Source organism: Vombatus ursinus, unplaced genomic scaffold (genome assembly GCF_900497805.2).
Source record: "Vombatus ursinus unplaced genomic scaffold, bare-nosed wombat genome assembly UNPS02014807.1, whole genome shotgun sequence".
In the NCBI taxonomy this organism is placed as follows: domain Eukaryota; kingdom Metazoa; phylum Chordata; class Mammalia; order Diprotodontia; family Vombatidae; genus Vombatus; species Vombatus ursinus.
The window spans coordinates 23,447,574-23,453,657 of record NW_020954585.1 but is presented as its reverse complement, the minus strand read 5'-3'; the positions used below and the strand labels follow the sequence as shown (position 1 = coordinate 23,453,657).

General features: G+C 43.8%; 1 pseudogene; it reads left to right on the top strand.

Moving 5' to 3' along the window:
* LOC114052040 overlaps nucleotides 1–1,833 on the top strand; it is a 90,610-nt pseudogene extending 88,777 nt beyond the window's left edge.
* Nucleotides 1,834–6,084: the final 4,251 nt, after the last annotated feature.

Below are 6,084 nucleotides of genomic sequence, written 5' to 3'. Positions count from 1 at the left end.
AAAGAAAGAAAGAAAGAAAGAAAGAAAGAAAGAAAGAAAGAAAGAAAAGAATCTCCATGCTGGGTTTAACACTAGGTGCCCCAGAAATGTGCAATCAGGTCACCTCATCCCAGCCTATCTGGGGCCTTCTCCCCTACACTACCCAACAGCAGCAACAGCATCCAGCTCTCCCACCCACACCCCAGCAACAGCCACCCTTTACTAATCACATGATCTCATAGACAGATGAACCCTTTGGGCAAATGAGTCTTAGCTAATGGCTCCCCTGAAGTAAGCTGTTTCATCTTCAGCCCTGTTTCAGGCCCAACTTCTCTCCCAACACCCTTAACAGCCAGGCTTCATCATGGCCTCCATAGTCTATCTCCATCTCCAACCACTTCACCTCCAGGCAAGCTCTCCCAGCCCAACAAGTCCCACAACCTCTAGGCTTCATAAAACTCCCAAACAGATATAGGTTTCTTACTACCCTTCTGGGTGGTACCCCAAGTCCAACCAGCAATACCAACCTCTTTCTCACATGGTGGTCTACAGCCCCTCAGAGAGGTCAGTAGCTGCCTCAGCCATCCCAGCATCCTGGGTTACAGCCTATAATGTCCAAACAGCAGCAGGCAGCTTACCAGGGTTTGGTGGGTATCCAGCAGCCACAGAACTTAGTCTATTTTTTTATGAAATTGAGAGGTGAGAGAGGATTACACTGGGAGAAGGAGAAAGGTAGAGGTAGAATGGGGTAAATTATCTCACATAAAAGAGACAAGAAAAAGCTTTTACAGTGGAGGGGAAGAGGGGAGAGGTGAGAGGGAATGAGTGAATCTTACTCCTATTGATTTTGGCTTAAGGAGGGAATAACATACACACTCAGTGGGGTATGGAAATCTATCATACCCTACAGGAAAGTAGTGGGGAAGGAGATAAAGGGAAGCAGTGATAGAGGGGAAGGCAGATTGGGGGAGGGAGTAATCAGAAGCAAACATTTTTGAAGAGGGATAGGGTCAAAGGAGAAGAATAAATGAGGGGTGGTATAGAATGGAGGGAAATATAGTTAGTCTTTTAGAACATGACTATTATGGAAGTGTTTTGCATGACTAAACATGTATAAAATATCGAATTGCTTGCTTTCTTAATAAGGGTGGGTGGGAAGGGGAGAAAGGGAGAGAATTTGGAGCTCTAAGTTTTAAAAATGAGTGTTAAAAATTGTTTTCACATGCAACTGGGAAATAAAATATACAGGCAATGGGGTATAGAAATCTATCCTGCCCCACAGGAAAATAGAAGGGGAAAGGGATAAGAGAAGAGGGGGCAATGATAGAAGGGAGGGCAGATTGGGGGAAGGGGTGTTCAGAATCCATGCTGTCTTGGGGTGGGGGGAGGGGAGAGATGGGGAGAAAATTTGGAACTCAAAATCTTGTGGCAGTGAATGTTGAAAACTAAAAATTAATTAATCAATTAATATATTTTTAAAAATATAGGTTTATGGATTCCAGAGAACAGGGTAGGAACAATAAGTCTGTGTGTCAGCAATTCTTGGGCATTCAGTTGTTGTTGTCTTCTTCCACCCCCACCCCCCCACCACCCAACACTGCCCCCAGCCCTGCCTGGCAGCCCCTGAGGTCAGACATGGCAAGCTGCCTGAAGAGTTTGTCAGCTTCTGTGCTGGTGATGCCCTCAGGGAGATCTGTCACCTCCAACATTGACCCCAGGGCAGCATTTTCAGTCCCCAGGTCTGTGGAGGCAGAGCGGGGTGCCAGCCCCTTCCCCAGTTTCCATGCTTCATTCTACTTTGTCCTTGGTGTCCTGTCCAAGTCGATTGGCCATGTAGCAAGGGAGGACAGATGATCGGATGGTACTGTAATGGCTGGTCTAGGAGGGAGTAGCACCCATTGCCCTAGGCTGGGCCAACAGGTCGGGGGAACTGTGTAAGGACAGGAAGTCCTGTGCAGATGCTGCTGAGGCTGGCGACAGGAGATTTGCTTGGTGACTGAGTGAGAGACGTGATAGGACTATTCATCTATGTGTTGGCCTGGGGGCTGCTCTCAAGGTTATGCCTGTCTCCAGGCTTCTGCCCAGGTTGGTCCGTGCTGTAGTATGTACAGTGACTCCACCGAACCATATATGTGGTTTGTGGGGCCTGAGAGCCATTGGGAACACTAGGAACATTCGGGGCATGATGTCTACATCTAGTCCTTATGGTGAGATTACTTTGTACTGTTGTGGTGTCTGTGGCGGGCTGCAGAGGGAAGGAGACTGTGGCTTCTGATACTGCTCAGAGTCAGAGGGCTGCAGAAACCCTACCGAAGGGTTTGTAAGGTTCTGCTATGCTGGGGTATCCCAGGCATGCTCCCTGCTGGTAAGTCCCCCTGTACTGACTAGCTAGCAGGGACCAGCACAGATTGGATCACATTTTGGGTCTCCTTTCCCCCTAGTACTTGGAATGAAGATAGGGGAGTATAGTGGACCACTAGGCCTTGCATCTGGCCCCCTATGCTGCTGAGAAGGTAAATATATATTCCCTCCAACTACCCTAATACTGAGAAAGGTCTCATAAATTACAAATACTATCTTTCCAAGGAGGAATGTAAATAGTTCAACTTTAAAAAGTCACTTATGATTTCTCTTTCCTGTTTACTTCTTCATGCTTCTCTTGAGTCTTGTATTTGAAAGTCAAATTTTCTATTCAGCTCTGGTCTTTTCATTAAGAATGTTTGAAAGTCCTCTATTTCATTGAATTTCAATTTTTTTCCTCTTAAGGATTATGCTCAGTTTTGCTGGATAGGTAATTTTTAATTTTAATCCTAGCTCCTTTGACCTCAGGAATGTCATATTCCAAGCCCTCTGATCCCATAATGTTGAAGTTGATAAATATTGTGTTATCCTAATTGTGTTTCCACAATACTTGAATTGTTTCTTTCTGGCTGCTTGCAATATTTTCTCCTTGGCCTGGGAACTCTGGAATTTGGCTATAATATTCCTAGGAGTTTTTATTTTGGGATCTCTTTCAGAAGGTGATCAGTGGATTCTTTCAATTTCTATTTTACCCTCTGGTTCTAGAATATCAGGGCAGTTTTCCTTGATAATTTCTTGAAAGATGATGTTTAGGCTTTTTTTTTTTTTTTAATCATGGCTTTCAGGTAGTCCAATAATTTTTAAATTCTCTCTCCTGGATCTATTTTCCAGGTCAGCTGTTTTTCCAATGAGATATTTCACATTGTCTTCTATTTTTTCATTCTTTTGGTTTTGTTTTATAATTTCTTGATTTCTCACAGAGTCATTAGCTTCCATTTGCTCTATTCTAATTTTGAAGGAATTATTTTCTTCAGTGAGCTTTTGGACCTCCTTTTCCATTTGGTCAATTCTGCTTTTTAAGGTGTTCTTCTCCTCCCTGGCTTTTTGAACCTCTTTTGCTATTTGGGTTAGTCTATTTTTTAAGGTGTTATTTTCTTCAGCATTTTTTTGGGTCTCCTTTAGCAAGCTGTTGACTTGTTTTTCATGATTTTCTTACATCACTCTCATTTATCTTCCCAATTTTTCCTCTACTTCTTTTACTTGTTTCTCAAAATCCCTTCTGAGCTCTTCCATGGCCTGGGACCAATTCATATTTTTCTTGGAGGCTTTGGATGTAGGAGCTTTGACTTTGTTGTCTTCTTCTGGTGGTGTATTTTGATCTTCTTTGTCACCAAAGTAAGATTCTATAGTCTGAGTTTTTTTTCCACTGTTTGTTCATGATCCCAGCCAATTACTTGACTTTTAAACTCTTTGCTAAGCTAGAGCTCTGCTTCCAGTGAAGAGGGTGTACTGTCCCAAGCTTCAGGGGTTTTATGAAGCTGTTTTCAGAGATACTTCTAGGGACTTATAAATTTTCAGTTCTTCCACGGTGCTATGATCAAAGGCAAGGTGTTTACTCCTTTCTTGGCCTGTGTTCTGGTCTATGAGTGACCATAAGCACTCTTTTCTGCCTTGGAACTGTGAGGAGGGTTCCCTCCGCCACCACAAGCTTTGCCACACCAGTGCTCCTCCTGACCCCAGGCCTGCCACCCAGATCCAAGCACAGGCAAAGCAAGAGAATCCTGCCTCAGCACCAGCAAAGAGATCCCTGAAATCCCCCTCTGATTAGCTACTTGATCTCCCCATTGTCTGTGGCTGGAGAGCTCCAGAAGAGCCGAGCCATGGACTTTTTCCTCTCAAGATGGAAAGTGAAGTTTGTCTTGGAGAAGGGCAAGTCAGATTCCAGAGATGTCTATCTATGACACCCGAAAGTCACTATGTCTATACATTTAGACAACCCATGTGGGCATATATATCTTACTTCAGCACACATACCCTAACAAAAACCAAAATGGAATGGAAAAGTTGCTCAAGTGACTTTCTCTGGATTCCAAGCCTGCGAGGGAAATGACTCTAATTACCAAATCTTCCTTCCACCACAATACTGCTGACTCATTCTGTGTCCAGTTTTCTCTTTAGTCTAGAGTCATTTAATCTCTTGCTTGCTTTTGAGGAACTATAATATGCTATTAATAAAAATCTCTTTGGTTCCTCTCGAGCGCTCAGCGGGTGAAAACCCCAGCAAATTTTAAAAGAGAATCTCTGTTTTTCTGTGTGTGTGTGTGTGTGTGTGTGTGTGTGTGTGTGTGACTGTAACCTTACTCTCAACTATGTATAAGCAAAAGAAATACATGCAGACCAGTAATGAATTGGATTAACCAGCTTTATCCAAAAGCTTTAATAAAGCTTTTAATAACAATAGTAATAATAATTATTATTCACTCATGTCTGAGTCTCCATGACTCCATGGACATTAATACTGTCAGTGGGGTTTTCTTGGCAAAGAGGCTGGAGTGATTTACCATTTCTTTCTCCAGAGGATTAAGGCAGTGACTTGTCTAGGGTCACACAGCTAGCAAGTGTCTGAGACTATATTGGAACTCAGGTCTTCCTGACTCCAGGCCCACTGGGCCACCTACCTGACTACTAATAATAATAGCTAGCATTAATATCTCACTTTAAGATTTACAAAGCACTTTTCAGAGAGTATTAGAGACTAGGTGGACAGAAATAAAAGACATTTTCAATAGACAAGGATACATTTTTGCAACAGATACACATTCTCCCAGGAGAGGGAGGAGGGTCCCCATTGACATCCTCAGCAAACAGAATGGTCACCACCACTGGCTCTGGAGAGCTACATGGCTCCTGGTTGTTCCACACTGATCAGCCACAGTCCTTTCCCTAGCATTTCATCCCAGTCAGGGAAGTGACAGGGGCAAGATCATGAACAGAATGGCAGGCTAAGTGTTTGCCCAGTATGCCTCTCATCTGTTCAGTCTTCCAGCTCTTTTGGCCTCAGGTCACTCCCCAAAAGCCATTAGGCAAAAAGCCTGGGTTAATCGCCATGGAAGCCACGTGGGGCAAGTTCATTGCTTGCAGGCCTCTTCCTATAAAATTAGTCTATATAAACCTCAGACCTTTTCAGGTATGAAATCTTTTCTTTGTATCTGAAAGTCCTTCTCCTTACGTTTCAATGTCTCTTCCTCTTAAGACCTTTAAAGAAGTTGAAATCTTGAAACCTCAACAGGGAACACCTTCAAGGCTCTTGCTGTGTTGCCAGACACATCTCCATCAGGACTGCATCCCCTGATAATGGCTGCTAAGTGAAGGCTAGACACAGGGCTGATGGATTATGGGGTGCTGCTATTCCTGGGGCTCCCGAATTTTGCTGCCCATCTCTGGCAGTTGGTGGTGGTGGAAGTGGTAGGAGGTAATGGGCCTCTTCTGCACTGGGGCTGTTTGTTTCTATCATGGTTGTGGGGGCCAGACTAAAATTAGGAATAGTCTTGGAATGACACAAATGAGAGACAACATTTAAGTTGAATTCATTTTCACTGGAAAAGGGATGCTGTTGCTCAGAGGAGCTGATGATTAGCAGCAACTAAAGGAACTAGAGGGAAATAGGGCAGCTAGGTGTTGAAGTAGATAGAGTATCAGGCCTGGAGTTAGGAAGACTCATCCCCCTGAGTTCAAATCTGGCCCCAGACACTTACTTGCTATGTGACCGTGGGCAAGTCACTTAACTGTTTGCCTCAGTTTTCT